This window comes from Sciurus vulgaris, assembly GCF_902686455.1.
Source record: "Sciurus vulgaris genome assembly, chromosome: X".
Taxonomy (NCBI): domain Eukaryota; kingdom Metazoa; phylum Chordata; class Mammalia; order Rodentia; family Sciuridae; genus Sciurus; species Sciurus vulgaris.
The window spans coordinates 72688918-72706377 of NC_136471.1; the positions used below are offsets into that span (position 1 = coordinate 72688918).

Below are 17460 nucleotides of genomic sequence, written 5' to 3' on the forward strand. Positions count from 1 at the left end.
TACTAACTTGTATTCTATTAGAACATAATGGATTTCAATTAGAAATAAATGATAGAATAAAAAAGAGAAACTTCTCCAACACCTGGAGATAAAATAATATGCTATTGAATGATGAATGGATAACAGAAGACATTGGGAGAAATAAAAGAAATTCTTAGAGGTAAATGAGATTAAAGATAGAATATATCAAAATCTCTGGGACACTATGAAATCAGCACTTAGAGGATAATGTATTTCATGGAGCACATTCAATAAAAGAAGAAAAAAATCACCAAATAAATGACCTAACACTACAGCTCAAAGCCCTAGAAACAGAAGAGATCAACACCAAAAGTAGTAGAAGACAGGAGATAGTTAAAATCAGAGCCCAAATTAATGAAATTGAAACAAAAGAAATAATTGAAAAAATTGACAAAATAAAAAGTTGGTTCTTTGAAAAAATAAACAAAATTGATAAACTCTTAGCCATATTAACGAAAAGGGGAGAGAAAACTCAAATTACTAAAATTCAAAATGAACAAGGAAATATCATGACAGACACGATTAAAATACAAAACATAATTAGAAGCTGTTTTCAAAATTAAACTCCAACAAAATAGAAAATCTCAAAGACATCAACAGGTTTCTGGAGACCTATGATTTACCCAAACTGAACCAGTAGGAGATACACAATGTAAATAGATCAATATCAAGCAATGAAATAGAAGAAGTCATCAAAAGCCTACTAACAAAGAAAAGTCTGGGACCAGACGGGTTCTCAGCCAAGTTCTACAAAACCTTTAAAGAAGAGCTCATTCCAATACTCCTCAAAGTATTCCATGAAATAGAAGAGGAGGGAACCCTCCCAAACTCATTCTATGAATTCAATATCACCCTGATACCCAAACCAGACAGAGACACATTGAGGAAAGAAAATTTCAGACTAATATCCTTAAAAAACATTGACGCAAAAATTCTTAACAAAATTTTACCACATCACATACAAAAATATGTTAAAAAGATAGTGCGCCACGATCAAGTGGGTTTTATCCCAGGGATGCAAGGTTGGTTCAACATTCGGAAATGAATAAATGTAATTAGCCATATCAACAGACTTAAAGTCAAGAACCACATGATTATTTCAATAGATGCAGAAAAAGCATTTGATAAAATACAGCACCCCTTCATGCTGAAAACACTAGAAAAAATAGGAATAGTGGGAACATTCCTTAACATTGGAAAGGCTGTCTATGCTAAGCCCATGGCCAACATCATTCTAAATGGTGAAAAACTGAAAGTATTTCCCTTAAAAATTGGAACAAGGCAGGGATGCCCTCTTTCACCACTTCTATTCAACATTGTCCTCGAAACTCTAGCCAGAGCAATTAGACAAACCAAATAAATTAAAGGGATATGAATAGGAAAAGAAGAACTCAAACTATCCCTGTTCGCTGATGACATGATTATACATTTAGAGGAACTGGGAAATTCCACCAGAAAACTTCTAGAACTCGTAAGTAAATTCAGTAAAGTAGCAGGATATAACATCAATGCTCATAAATCTATTGCATTTTTACACATAAGTAATGAATCCTCAGAAAGAGAAGTTAGGAAAACTATTCCATTCACAATAGTCTTGAAAAAAATAAAATACTTGGGAATCAATCTAACAAAAGAGGTGAAAGACCTCTACAATGAGAACTACAGAACACTAAAGAAAGAAATTAAAGAAAATCTTAGAAAATGGAAAGATCTCCCATGTTCTTGGATAGGCAGAATTAATATTGTCAAAATGGCCATACTACCAAAAGTGCTATAAAGATTCAATGCAATTCCAATGAAAATCCCAATGAAGTACCTCACAGAAATAGAGCAAGTAATCATGAAATTCATCTGGAAGAATAAGAAATCCAGAATAGCTAAAGCAATCCTTAGCAGGAAGAGTGAAGCAGGGGTTATCACAATAGCAGAACTTCAACAGTACTACAAAGTAATAGTAACAAAAAGAGCATGGTATTGGTACCAAAATAGACAGTTAGATCAATGGTACAGAATAGAAGACACAGACACAAACCCAAATAAATACAGGTTTCTCATACTAGACAAAGGTGCCAAAAGTATGCAATGGAGAAAAGATAGCCTGTTCAACAAATGGTGCTGGGAAAACTGGAAATTCATATGCAACAGAATGAAACTAAACCCCTATCTCTCACCGTGCACAAAACTCAACTCAAAATGGATCAAGGACCTTGGAATCAGACCAGAGATCCTGTACCTTGTAGAAGAAAAAGTAGGTCCAAATCTTCAACATGTCGGCTTAGGACCAGACTTCCTTAACAGGACTCCCATTGCACAAGAAATAAAATCAAGAATCAATAACTGGGATAGATTCAAACTAAAAAGTTTTCTGTCAGCAAAGGATACTATCAGCAATGTGAAGAGAGAGCCTACAGAGTGGGAGAAAATCTTTGCCACTCATACTTCAGATAGAGTGCTAATCTCCAGAATCTATAAAGAACTCAAGAAACACTACACCAAGAATACAAATAACCCAATCAACAAATGGGCTAAGGAAATGAACAGACACTTCACAGAAGAAGATCTATAAGCAATCAACAGATATATGAAAAAATGCTCCACATCTCTAGTAATAAGAGAAATATAAATCAAAACTACCCTAAGATTCCATCTCACCCCAGTTAGAATGGTGACTATCAAGAATACAAGCAACAATAGGTGTTGGCGAGGATGTGGGGGAAAAGGTACACTCATACATTGCTGGTGGGGTTGCAAATTAGTGCAGCCACTCTGGAAAGCAGTATGGAGATTCCTCAGAAATCTTGGAATGGAACCACCATTTGACCCAGCTATCCCACTCCTTGGCCTATACCCAAAGGACTTAAAATCAGCATACTACAGTGATGCAGCCATATCAATGTTCATAGCTGCTCAATTCACCATAGCCAGATTGTGGAACCAACGTAGATGTCCTTCAATTGATGAATTGATAAAGAAACTATGGTGTGTGTATATATATATATATATATATATATATATATAATGGAATATTACTGAGCCATAAAGAATAATAAAATTATGGTATTTGCAGGCAAATGGATGAAATTGGAGAATATCATGCTAAGTGAGATAAGCCAATCTCAAAAACCAATGGACAAATGATCTCACTGATAAGTGGATCATGATAGTTAATGGGGGGTGTGAGGGAGGCAAGAATGGATGAAGGAGGGACTGTATAGAGGGAAAAGAGAGGTGGGAAGGGTGGAGTGGGAGGAAAAATAACAGAATGAATCAAACACCATTCCTTTATGTAAATTTATGATTACACAAATGGTACACCTCTACTTCATGTACAACCAGAGAAACAAGTTGTATCCCATTTGTTTACAATTAAAAAAAACCCCACAGTATCAACTTTAGAAATAAAGTAAAGACTATTACACTAATTATTCTTCTAGAGGATGCATTTAACATGCCAACTCTCATTCACAAAAATACATTGTTACATTTGTGTTGAACAGTCCCACACTGGACTATTAAGTGGGGGATAACACACATACCTCTAACTCAAAGCTGCTCTCAGGTGCTACAACTAAATGGGATTGCCTTTGCAGTTAGGGAAACAACTACTGAAATGATGCATAAATGGAAAGAACTGTATTCTCTGCATAACAAGAGATTGTTTTGGAGACAGTTGATAAAATCATGCATCCTTTTAATTGTTAAGTCATAATGAGGTATAAAAATTAAAAAAAGAAAAATTACAAGGTAATACTTAACAAAACTACTAGGAACGTCAAGGAAGTGAAAATGGGACTAGGTGCAGGGCAATATGAATTAATGAATATGGGAAGGACAAAGAGTGGGAGAACAGTGAACATGTGCTGAAGACACTGGGGGAGAGGATCTGGTGAAATCTAGATCTTAGACAAGTGCCTAGGTTAGGAAATAATGGGATAAGATTTCTAAATCCCACTACGTGCTTCAGAGTCATCCTCGCCATTGGTGCTCTCTCTGTCATCCTCTCCTTCCTCTGCCTCTTTTTCCTTATCCTTGATCAGCTCCAGCTGGTCATCCTCCATCTTCATTATCATCATCATCTTCATCCAGTAGGTCCCCTCCTCAGCAGAGTCATCTGCATCCCCCTCAGACTCCATCTTCACATTAGTTTCATCTTTGTTCAGTGAGTGGCTGCTCTGCTCCTCTTCCAATTTATCATTATTTGTCTCTACAGCTTGCTTGCTCTGCTCCTTTGCAATTTTTTCCAGGCTTTCCAGAGGGAGTCCATTTTTTGTTTTATTTGGGTCAGCTCCTTCTTCATGGCTTGAAGGTCATCTCCTTTCAACTTTCCAAACTCAGAAGATCCCTGCTGTTCACTCTTGGAATTGAAGCCACTTTTGCCCCTTTGGGACGTGTTTCCTGATACACCCTGAAGTTTAGAGGGCACCACAGCCCTAGCAATAGGAGGAGGAGAAACACATGCTGGGTAACTGTACATCCTGTCATAATAATCACGTTGAGAGTCATAGTTCAAGTAAAAAGAGGAGCCATACATCTCCACTGCAGATCGTTTCACACCTGCTTTTCCTTTGTTCACTTTTGGCTCTGCAGCCAGATTAATGTCTAAAACCTGACCAGCAATCATTGTGCCATCCTCTCCTGCTATAGCATCCTGGGCATTTCTCTCATTAACATACTGAATGAAGGCAAAGCTGTTATGGACAGAGAAATTCACAATTTTGCCATACTTCAAGAAGATTGCCTCCAGATCAGACTTCTTGACCGCCAAAGTGTTGAGATTCCCAATGAATACAAGGGAACTCATGGAGCGTGGATCAGTCTTGTTGGTAACGTTGCTAGTCATCATGACTGATAAGGTGCAAGTATGTAGCTGAAGATCAAAAAAATCTTACAGGACGGGGGAGGGAGAAGAGATTTGATTCTGAATCGCCTACTCCCAGATTCTATGTGAAGAAGCCAACCACTGCTCGAGGTCAGCAAGGTGGCCGCAACCTCTCAGCCTTCCTCTCTTCACCGGATCACAGTTTCTTGAGCCCATGCAGTGGTGGGGGTGCTAGCAGTAAGTTTGGGGTGCCCACTGTGTGACTACTCTGACAAGGGAAGTAGTAGAACCGGTCAGATTATGGACATTTCCTTAGGCACTGCTGAGGCAAGCTTTGCTGATAGCAAACTGTAACGCTAGTAGCACCAACAACAGTGGGAGGCCTGAAGCACTGGCCCTCAGATTGGGAAGAAGCACAGGCCTACACACTGCATAGGAAGAGGAGGCATGACATCTGCAGCATCCCTCTGTGGTGTTTGCACCCAGCCCTGACAACAGCACATGCCCAAAGATGGCATGATGGTAGGATGGTGGTGACCACAACTTCAGTGCTGGCTTCCAACCCCAACAGGAAAGGCTTATTGGGGGCTGTAGTGAGCAGGGATTATTGAGGTTCTCACCTTCAGTCCTAGCTTTGCCACAAGTTCACATAGAGTTGGTCACACCCTTGTTCCCAGAGGACAGTGCCCTGGAATTCTCCATTCCCTTTGTGCTGAGACAGCTGACCCATGCAGTATAAGGAACTAAGTGGGCTTGATTGCTGGGGTCACAGTTGCTCTGCTGGGTCCATAAGACAGCAATATCCTAGGCCAGTGTGGTGAAATGTCAGTGGGTTCCCAGAGATGGGACTATACAGGGATTTTTGACAGATAAAGCAGTACACATTTTGACAATAACTCCCTCTTGTTCTGGGGGTTTATGGAGAGATTATGTGAATTCTTTCTCTAAGATGAAGCCCCAGTGAAGAGTCTAAGTTTTTCCCCTAACTGTAAAAGCCTACGAAAGCTATGAAAGTTTCCAGAAACTAGGATTGCCAGCATTTGCACAGCTGAAGTGTGCTAACACTCCCCTGTAAATGACAGTCCCCTCTCCCCTGGATGGAAATTATGGTAGCAACTTCTGGAGTGCTTTGTTTTCCTTTCTATTCTGTCATGTATCTTGAGTCTTACAAGGTTCCAATCTCTCCCCTGCTTAGTTCCAAGAGTCTCCCAAAGTCACTTCAAAATGCAGCTGTCAGGCTACTGCTTAGGACCTTTGAAGAGGAGAGGATGAGTTCTTGACAGCTGTGTTAAGCCAGGTTCAAAAACTGGTAAGATTTTTACAAACAAATAATGACCTAACTGTTCAAGAAAACATTCACATTTACAATAGAATAAAAAAAAAGATATGTAAGAATAAATTTTACCAAGGAGGCAAAGGATCTATACACCAAATATTATAAAACTGGTGAAACAAATTGAAGAAGGCACAAACAAATTGAAATATATAGCATTATAATGGAAGAAAAGTTAATGATATTAAAATATCCGTAGTACTCAGAGCAAAATATAGATTCAATACAATCACTACCAAAATCTCAATTTCTTCACATAAATAGGAAAAAATTCTAAAATTTACATGGGAACATAAAAGACTGTGAAATACCAAAAAAAAAAAAAAAATCTGAGAAAGAAAGTAAAGTTAGGAGCACAACACTTACTGTAATCAAAACACCATTGTTCAATAACGGGAAGAGAGAACCTAATGAATGGAAAAAACTCTTTACTACAAGCACCTAAGATAGGGCACTAAATTCCAGGTTATACAAAGAACTCAAAAAAATTAATACCAAAAAAATATCCCAATCAATAAATGGGCTAAGAAAATGAACAGACACTTCACAGAAGATATAAGATTGATCAACAAACATATGAAAAAAATTTCAACATCTCTAGCCATTAGAGAAATGCAAATTAAAACTAAGATATCACCTCAGTCCAGTCAGATAGATCCAGGCAATCATCATGAATACAAGCAATAATAAGTGTTGACGAGAATGTGGGGGAAAGGTACACTTATGCATTGCTGGTGGGACTGAAAATTAGTGCAACCACTCTGGAAAGTAGTATGGAGATTCCTCAGAAAACTTGGAATGGACCCACCATTCAATTAGAATATGCTCCTCAGTATATACCCAAAGGACTTAAAATCAGAATAGTACAGAATGCAGCCTCATCAATATTTACAGCAGCTCAATTCACAATAGCAAAACTATGGAACCACCCTTGGTGCCCTTCAACTGATGAATGAATAAAGAAAATGTGGTATATACACATTGAAATATTACCCATGAAGAAGAATGAAATTATGGCTTTTGCAGGTAAATGGATGGACCTAGAGAATATCATACTAAGTGAAATGTCAGTCCCAAAAAATCAAAGTTTCAATGTTTTCTCAAATAAGCAGATGCTGCTCCATAGTGGGGGAAGAATGAAGGAACCTTGGATTGGGCAGAGGGGAGTCAGGGTTGTGGTGGGTGGGGATCAGAAGGATGGTATAATGAGACAGACATTATTACCCTGTATACACATATGATTACACTACTGGTATGACTCAGCACCATGTACAGCCAGAGGGATGAGAAGTTATGCTCCATTTGTGTATAATGTATCAAAATGCATTCTACTTTCATGTACAACCAATTAGAACAAATTAAAAAATGAATTAAAAAAAAAGCCATGAAAAAATTAAAAACAGAATTGTACTGGCATAAAAGCAGATTCATAGACCAGTAGAAGAAAAACAGAGATGCCAGAAGTAAATCCAAATATATTGAAAGAATGGACATTTTTTTAAGCTGTCTGAGGTCACCCTCCCAGTTATCTTAACTCCCTAAGGTCACCCTCCCAGTTATCTTAACTCCCTAAGGTCACCCTCCCAGTCATCTCAACTCCCTAAGGTCACCCTCCCAGTAATGGGAACAAAGCCCTTAAAGCTGTTCCAAGAATCAGCCCCAAACAGAGAATAAAAGGGTAAATTGAGCCTGATAGCCAGATAGTGCTCAAACAGTATGATTACCAGAAACTATTGACCAGAATCTACACCCTGTTGTAAAACATTGTGAAACATGTTGTATGTTATCAGCAAACCCAGACCCCCTTTGAAATTTCCTGGCAGCTTTGTCCCCCTTTTCCCTTTCATGTGCGACCCCTCCCGATGTGTGGTTTCTGCCTTTATAAACCTACAAGATTTTCTGCTAGGGACTCGACTCCTCGAGTTGGGTCCCAGCGCGCTGGAATAAACACCTCTTGCGGTTTGCATCAAGTGATGCCTCCTGCGGTTGATTGGGGTTGCCGTCCATCCATGGGACAGAGTTGGGGTTTCCTTTTTGGGGGCCTTACAATATGAAGTAAATCGATTTTTAACAAAGGCACAAAGAGGTCACATTGAGGAAAAGATAGTCTCTTCAATAAATGATCTATAAACCTAGATTTCCACACACAAAAAGAAAATATAACGTCTTAGAAAAAAATAGTAGAAAGGCTCCTGGATATTGGCCTTGGTAGTGATATTTTGGATATCACACCAAAAGACCACGAAAGTAAAATAAATAAACAGAACTACATCAAATGGAAAAGTTTCTGCACAGAAAAAGAAATAATCACAATTAAAAAGCAGGCTATGGCTTTGGAAAAAATATTTGCCAACCACAAATCTGAAAAGGAGTTAACATTCAAAATTTATAAAGAATTCAATAGTGGAAAAACAAAAATGCGATTAAAATATAGGCTAAGAACTTGAATAGACAGTTTTCCAAAGAAGTCATAAAAATGACTAACAGATAGATGAAAAGATGTTCAACATCATTAATCATGGAAAATGCCAATCAAAAGCACTGTGAGGTACCACCTCAAACCCATTAGGATGGCTACTATCAAAAAGTCAAAAAAGGAGAGAAAAATATGGAATATCAGTAGCAGTCGGTGCATAGTGACTGCTTCCCAAGATTGAAATAAATCAACAATTGTACAAATAAGTGATGAGATAGAAGATTAGGGGAAAATACAGGAATACAACTCAGAGAGTCAGAGATCCAGTGAAGCACAGAGAAAGTGGCTTTTTAAAAATAACATGTATAACTAAAAAGAACCAAAAAAAATAACAAAAGAGAAAAATATAAAGAAACTGAAATAGACAACATCAGTGCCAGGTGCATGGCTTCTTGGTGGAGGAGGGGAAGCTCCCAGAAAAAGGAATTTAAAATATTTCAAGAATTACAGACTCCACTGTTGTGCTGGTATGCAGTCCCAGCAGAAAGGAATTCAAAATACAGCATAACAAGACAGCATGGTGGGAGGGCCTACCTGCACTCCCAGGCACTTTGCTCTGGATTACTTGAGAGCTGGGAAAAGGAATAATCTTAAAATAGCCATCATTATTCTAGATTGTCTACAAGGAAGATTAGAAATCCATGCCCTCTTTCTTTTTCTGATTTGTTTTTTATCTCCTTTCTTTTGTATCCCCAAGACCCAAGAGCTTCCTTCCTTCCTTCCTTCCTCTCTTTTTTCTTTCTTTCTTTTTCTTTTTTTTCCATTTGGTTGTTGGTTGCCTAGTTTAAAAAAAAAAATCTCAGAATCAGTAGTGATATGTGGCACAAACCTGCTGGGAGCTCTTGACTGAGACAAGTTGATGGCAGGAACTTTGAAATTGACAGTTTAGATCTATGTAGCTTGCACACACCAGTTGCAGATTGACAGTTTAATTTGTACGAATACAAATTTAATTTGTACAAGAAGTAGGAGTCATCTCAGGACTTTCACAGCCACCCTAACCACACTAGAGAAGGGCAGGACAAGTTTTATGCTTCTATCCTCCCTTGGGAGGTAGGTGTGCACACATCCACTGCAGTTGCTGGGATTCAATGTGGTAGACTGTCGGAAACACCCAGACTGCCCCAGAGAAGGGTGGGGAGAAGACCATGCTGTTAGCCCCAGGGACATGGTGTTTCCCACATATCTTAAAGCTTGGACAAAGGGCTGCAGACATTCTAGATGTTCCTTCAAACCATTGTAAGAGTTTTTACGCATCCTGGAACACCAAAAAACACTGAAATCACATAGTCTCATGGCAGAGGTGAGTAGGACAATGTCAGCATGGAAAGCCACAAGATTGGGAGTTCTGGGCAGCATCTCAAGACAGAAGTGTAGAAACAAGAACTAAATCTACAGCTGAGAGAGCTGAGGCGGTTGCTACCTCCACATCCAGAGACACTCAGAGGCTGCACAGTCAAGCTTGAACATCTATAATACCTCCTAACACCTGGCATAATCCAAAGCTGGAAGGGTCAGTAAGAAATCCTTTCATGTCAAATACTTCAGCAAGGAATAATTTTAGATCTTTTAATGTTAGGTTTTTTATTTCACTAATATTTTCTGCACTGATTTGATAGCTCCTCCCACTATATGTTACTGCATTACTTAATCCAATTTTATGCATTTTCTTTAATGTCATTGTACTGAAAGAATGGACATTTTTTTAAGCTGTCTGTTTTATCTCAACTCCCTAAGGTCTCCCTCCCAGTAATGGGAACAAAGCCCTTAAAGCTGTTCCAAGAATCAGCCCCAAACAGAGAATAAAAGGGTAAATTGAGCCAGATAGCCAGATAGTGCTCAAACAGTATGATTACCAGAAACTATTGACCAGAATCTACACCCTGTTGTAAAACATTGTGAAACATGTTGTATGTTATCAGACAACCCAGACCCCCTTTGAAATTTCCTGGCAGCTTTGTCCCCCTTTTCCCCCTTTCATGTGTGACCCCTCCCGATGTGTGGTTTCTGCCTTTATAAACCTACAAGATTTTCTGCTAGGGACTCGACTCCTGGAGTTGGGTCCCAGCGCGCTGGAATAAACACCTCTTGCGGTTTGCATCAAGTGACGCCTCCTGCGGTTGATTGGGGTTGCCATCCATCCATGGGACAGAGCTGGGGTTTCCTTTTTGGGGGCTTACAGTACTAATTGGAAATATTTGCTCTACTCATTTTTATATACTCTCCTTTTCTCTATTTGCCTTTTCCTCTTCTCTTTCCTTTCTCTCCACTTATTCAGGTTTTTTCTTTGTTTTGTTTTGTTTTGTTTCATTTTGCTTTTCATGGCACTGACTGCCAAACCCAGGACACTGTCACTGAGCTACTTCCCAACCCATTTTTATTTTTTGTTTTGACACAGGGTCTGACTGCATTGCCAGGAAAAAGCCTGAGGCTTGTGAAATGCTGTCTCAGCCTCCAAAGTGGCCAGAATCATAGGTATTTGAAAACACACCTTTTTTTTAATTTTGTAATGAGTTAATTGGATTTATTAATTCCATCTTTTTCTTCCTCTGTTCTTCATTCTCTCTCCTTCTCTTCTCTTGTTACTTTTTCTACTTGTCTTGCTCCTTTCTCCTATTATTTAATTTTTGTTTTTATTTTGTTTTAATTTTTGTTTATTGGTTTATTTGCTTTTTTCTTTGTTCATTTGTATGCTTTATTCTTTGAAGTAATATGTTAACTGAATTCATTCATTCCATCTTTTTCTTCTTTCTCATTTCTATACTCTTCCCCACTTTTGTTCTCTGCTCACTTTTTCTTCTGTTGTTCTCTTCCATCCCACCTGTTTCTTCCTTTCTTTTCTTTACCCTTTGTTGCCATTTCCTTTCTCCATTGCTACATGCACTATATAGTAAAATATCAATCTTACTTTCTTTAAAACTACTTTTTAAGCCTATTACACAGTATTACTATCCACTTCCATTTCTGGAATAGTGAAGCTATAGAAAACATTTTTAATAATTGTTTACAGCATATTAGTATGAAGTTTGCTCTTAAGTTATCACAGCTACAGGTGATCATCCTTTCTATTTAAAATTGTTCTAGGGCTTGATGGAAGCACTGTGAACATATTGAACGAGTATTTTGACTCAGACATGTACCCCTGGCTCAGGACAAACAGTAAAGTAAAAAAACAGCATACAATAGAAACTTCCATATAAAAGCTAGAGAGAGATTTAGCCCAGCATATGAGAAAATCTCATTATAGAAGTACAGGAAATATGAGGAAACATCTCCAAAAGTTTAAAACCTACTAATAACTGAGTCCACAGATATCTAGGTGGATTAAATATTATAAAAAAATTCAAGCCAGGCACATTGGTATAGGCCTCTAATTCTAGTAGCTCAGGAGGCTGAGGCAGGAGGATCATGAGTTCAAAGCCAGTTTCAGCAAAAGTGAAGCGCTAAGTAACTCAGTGAGACTCTGTCTCTAAATAAAATACAAAACAGGGCTGAGGATATGGTTCAATGATCGAGTGCCCTTGAGTTCAATCCCTAGTACCAAAAAAAAAAAAAAAATTCAAAAAGTTGATTGTTAAAATGATCAATGAATTAAAGAAGATCTAAGGCAAGAAATAAAAGAGAAAGTATAGGAAGTGAGGGCATAGTTCAATATATAGGGAGAGAGTCAGAAAAACAGCCAGACACACAATGAAATTTTACTCAGTTATAGAGAAGAATGAAATTATTGCATTGCCGGTAAATGGATAGAACTGGAGACCATCATGCTAAGTGAAATATACCAGACACAGAAAGTCAAGAGTAAAATATTTTCTCTCATATGGGGAAGCTCTACAGAATAAATGAATGAAAAAAGTAGGTCTCACAAAAATAGAAAGGATACTGACAGATTGGAGAAAGGGGATTGAGATGGAGGAAGGAGGGTAGGGCAAAGGAAGTACTGGGAAACAAAATCTACTAAATTAGGCTATGTCCATGTAAAAAGATACCACAATGAATCATGTATATGTACATACACTTTCACACACACACATATATACACACAAACACATATTATATATAATATGTGTGATATTATATATATGTATTACAATAATAAGAAGGATGATAAGGAGGAGGCAGAAAAGGGAGATTAGTAGAGTAGAACAAGTGAATCAGGGGGAGGAAGGAGGGAAAGATAAGGTACAGGAAAATGAGATTGATCAAAATATGCACATATATTAATATGACATAATGAATGAAACTTTTCCTTTAATAAAATGAGTCTCACAAGTGATTGTCAGTATGCTTAGCAAACTGAATAGAAGCTATGCAAATATAGAAAACTATACTTATCAAAATCTTTAGTCTCAGTTACAAAGTTCTTTGGATTATGTGTTCATTTGTAAAAGAAAGAAATGAAAAACTGAATATATGTGAAATATTAAACAACTACTACCAATAATTATATTTTAAACTAAATTTAATTAGGGAGTTTATAATATTTTTAATGCTTCTGGAAACAAAACTCTGTTTATAGGTTCCAATTCTGTTGTTAAGCATTAACACATCTGTCAAGAAAATGTTTAAGAATCCACTATTATTGAAACAGACTATAAAAATTAAAATTATTTTCTGTCAATAGATATTTGTGGAGATAAAAATAAATATGAGGTTAACAAATACATTAATGTTTGATTATGCAAACAAGCTAATGATAAATTTTAGAAGAATAAATGGAAGTCTGTTTTTTCCTAGGAAGAAGAAGGAGAAGGAGGAGGAGGTTGTAAACATGATCAAATACCTGGTTTTATTCCAGATACACAAGGATAGCTCAACATGAAAATGAATAAAATGTAATTAATTCATCACATAAATAGATTCAAAGACAAAAATCACGTGATCATCTTAATAGATTAAGAAAAAGCCTTCAACAAAATTCAGTACCCATTCATGATAAAAAGACTGATTGAAAACTAGGGCTAGAAGGAAATTACCTCAACATCATAAAGGCTGTATATGACAAACCCAAAGCCAGAATCATACTGAATGGGGAAAATTTGAAAACATTACCTCTAAAATCAGAAACAAGATAGAATGTCCAGTCTCTCATGTTTAATATAGTACTTGGAATTTTAACCAGAGCAATTGGGCAAGGAAAAGAAATAAAAGGGATATAAATAAGAAAGGGAGAATTCAGCTTATCTATTTGCAAATAAGATGATTGTTTACTTAGAAGATCCAAAATGTTTCACCAAACTTCTATAACCGATAAACAATTTCAGCAAAGTATCAGGATACAAAATCAACATATTAAAATCAATGGCTATGTTCCACACATGTATGATTATCTCAAAATGAAACCTGATGTTATGTATACATACAATGCACTAATAAAAATATAAAAATTGCTTTTCCATAGAATATCAATGAATACACTGAAAAATATATCAGAAAAGCAATTCAATTTAAAATGCCTCAAAAAAACCATATGAATAAATCTAACCAAAGAGGTAAAAGACCTCTACAATGATCCAGGCATGGTGGCACATGCCTGCAATCCCAGAAGCTCAGAAGGCTGAGGCAGTAGGATTGCAAGTTCATCACCATCCTCAGCAATTTAGCAAGGCCCTAAGCAACTCAGTGAGACCCTGTCTCAAAATAAAAAGTAAAAAGTGCTGGGGGTGTTGCTCAGTAGTGAAGTGCCCCTGGATTCTTTCCCCAGGGGAGAAAAATCTCTACCATGAAAATCATAAAACACTGAAAAAGAAATTGAAGAAGACCCAAGTAGATAAGACCTGCCATGTTCTTGCAGAGGCAAAATTAATATTGTCAAAATGTTGATATTACCAAAATTGATCTACAGATTCAATCCCCATGAAGATACCAATGACATTCCTCACAGAACTAGGAAAAAAAGTGTCCTAAATTTCATATGGAAAAATAAAATACCCAGAATAATCAAAACAAAAAAAGGAATGCCAGAGGCACCACAATATCCATTTTCAAATAATACAACAGCATGATACTGGCATAAAAGGAGATATGAGGACCAATGGAATTGAAGGCAAAGAGAAAAACCCACACAGAGTCATCTAATCCTTGATAAATATGCCAAAAACATGCTGGAGAAAAGACAGTCGTTTAACAAATGATGCTGGGAAAACAGTATATCATATGTATAAGAATGAATCTAGATCCTAACTCTCATCCTAAATGCAAGTCAACTCAAAATGGACTACAGTCCTAGAAATTAGATCAGGAGCACTGCAACTCCCAGAAGAAAGCATAGGGGCAACATTTCAATGTCTAGGCATTTCTCAATAGGACCCCGTAAAGCTCAGGAAATAATGTCAAGGTTTAATCAATGGGATAACATCAAATTAAAAAGTTTCTGCACAACAAAAGAGACAAGGGCATGAAGAGAGAATCTAGGTAGGCTGTCAGCCACCATTCCACACAAGGGGCCTGCCTTTGTAGCTGCTATAGACTATAAGTCCCAAGATAGAAACTTTGTCTTTTCCCAGGTATAATATTGCTGAGATTGTTCATATTCACAGTAAGTTCTTAACAGAAGCTGTTGGTTAAAAATCTCTCCAAAAATGACCTTTATCTCAATCCAATGCCTGAAGTATTGCACATGATCTATGTGAGGGTCTCACAAATAGTCCATGGCATTCAACTGGAGCATTTTTACATGGTTTTGTGAAGTAGTATTTATAGATGCCTGTGAACATTGAAGTCATGTATCCACATATAATGGAAGACTTTTTACCAGTAAGCAACTTGTTCATTCACCTGGACTCATTTCTACCCATCTGCCAGGTGAATGACTTTGAGATTGCTGATATTCTATTTCCGAAAGCAAAGCGGACAAGTCAGTTTTTAAGTGGCATTATCAACTTTATTCACTTCAGAGAAGCATGCCATGAGATGTACACAGAATTTCTCTAGCAATATAAATCCTCTGTGGACAGAATTCAGCAGGTGAGCATTGCACACTAGGAGGCACTACTGAAAGTGGAGAAGTTCAATTCTGTTCCAGGTGAAGAGCAGGAAGAGTTCAAACAACTTATCAATGATATTCAGGAGCTACAGCAATCACTGAATCATGGGGTTTCATCAAAAAGCAACAGTGATGTAGGAGGGAAATTTCCACAAGAAATCAGATATCTCAGAGAAGACTAAATCACTGACTGAACTAAAATTGTCAGTGGTTTATTTGAAAGAAGTATAAGAAAGTGTAAAAACTAAAATTGTGGATTCTCCAGAGAAGGTAAACAATTATAAAGAAAAAATGAAAGTTACAGTCCAGAAACAAGAATTCCAGGCAAGAAGTGATGGAGAAGTATGAAATCTATTGAGACTCAGTTGAGTGACTACCTTTGTGTCAGCTGGAGGTGCAGTTGTATCAGAAGAAAATACAGGACCTTGCAGACAATAAGGACAAACTGACCAGTGCCTTGAAGGACAGCCTGAACTTGGAGGACCAAATTCAAGACCAAAATCAGAGTTAAGGAAATTGAAGATTGAAGAAAATTCACTCAGAAGAATGCTGATTGTGAAGAAGGAAAAACTAGCCACTAGTTCAAAATAAATAAGAAGCATGAGGACATCAAGCAGTACAAATGAGCAGTAACTGAGAATTGCAATAAAGTCCATGAAAAAAGAAGTGTTGTCCATAAGCAAGTAATCACAATTAAGATTAAATTAAATTAAATTAAATTCCTAAATTAATCCAAAAGATTAAATTAGGAATTCAGCAACTAGAAGATACCACTGGAAGGGAGAAACTGAAGTCCCATGAACTATTCCTCAACTTGAAGACTGCCTTGGACAAGTACCCAGGAAAGCATTGAGAAGGCAGCAGATAGACGCTGCCAGAATAGAGAAGGCTGTGGAGTTGAGGGGAGAATGTTCAGAATGTCAACCTGATGGCCCAGCTGCCTCTTTTAAATGACTTGCTATCTTTTAGTTTCTTGAAAAGGTGTAGTTAAGTTGAAGCTAGTGGGAATATCAGAAATAATAAATAATGTTTGTTCGAGCAGCTTTTATATGTTCTGAAAGTGATCATTCTATAAGATATGCATTTACTGTAGACTTTCATTAATTCATAATTGAAATAACTTGTGCAGCTACTTATGTCTCTGTGCAGTCCCTTGCTGTGTGCACTGACTGCAGTTACGTTTGAAGTATGTGTTTTTTCTGTTATTTCCGTGGTGGCTGTTTAGTTGAGCTATGCTTGAGCCCTGGCTGTTCCCTAAGCTTTATAAGCAGGATCTTGCATGGTTCTACCCTAGAGCAGCCCTGTATAACCTGTATAGTCATGTATAACTACTTTATACATGAGTAACTATGAAGGTCCCCCAATAGATTCAGCAGCTGAGCCAAGATTGGAACTGTGCTCTTTCAGATACTGAGGTCTGAAGTGTTTCCATGATCCCACACTTTAGAGTAGTTATTTGAAGAGGAAGTTGGATCATGATTGTCGCTCTTCCTGGATCCATCATGAGGAAAATGAGTTAAGACCTGCGAGTGCCTGACACCGGGTGAATGCTGGAGACCTATAGTCTGTTAGGCTTAGGTACTTTGCTAAGGTTTTGCTAAGGTTTCAGGTGCTTTGCTGTTTGTCAGAGATCATGAACTCACCCCGTGGAGAAAGCCCTGGAGTGGGAGGAGCAGCAGAGGAAAGAGTCCAGGCACAGGAGTCTATGCAAGACAAGATCCACCCTGTCTCCTCCTCACATTTTTTTCAGTAGCTTTCTCTTCCCTTCCTATCTCTATCATCATGGCCACTGCTTTGTTCACACCCAAATTTCTGCATGCTTGTGC

General features: G+C 37.6%; 2 protein-coding genes and 2 pseudogenes across 5 annotated transcripts in view; 1 reads left to right on the plus strand and 3 right to left on the minus strand.

Annotated features, from left to right (window-relative positions):
- Nucleotides 1–17460, minus strand: part of LOC306650772 (putative P2Y purinoceptor 10) — a 195225-nt gene that overhangs the window by 141488 nt on the left and 36277 nt on the right. The gene's annotated exons all lie outside the window — the stretch shown is intronic.
- LOC306650769 (putative P2Y purinoceptor 10) overlaps nucleotides 1–17460 on the minus strand; it is a 127893-nt gene that overhangs the window by 74121 nt on the left and 36312 nt on the right. Inside the window, exon 1 of one of the 2 annotated variants that reach the window (XM_079123055.1) lies at nucleotides 9479–9501. The exons of the other annotated variant lie outside the window; for it this stretch is intronic. The gene's annotated coding sequence lies outside the window, so the exon portion shown is untranslated. Of the gene's footprint in view, nucleotides 1–9478; nucleotides 9502–17460 lie in introns of those variants that run through there. 2 annotated transcript variants of the gene reach the window in all.
- LOC306651023 (heterogeneous nuclear ribonucleoproteins C1/C2-like) lies at nucleotides 3929–4861 on the minus strand (annotated as a pseudogene). The gene has a single exon. The product of its transcript is annotated as a heterogeneous nuclear ribonucleoproteins C1/C2-like (transcript).
- On the plus strand, nucleotides 9714–16672 carry LOC306650767 (kinetochore protein Nuf2-like; annotated as a pseudogene). Its single transcript, XR_013766783.1, has 3 exons — nucleotides 9714–10162; nucleotides 11048–11124; nucleotides 15156–16672. The product of XR_013766783.1 is annotated as a kinetochore protein Nuf2-like (transcript).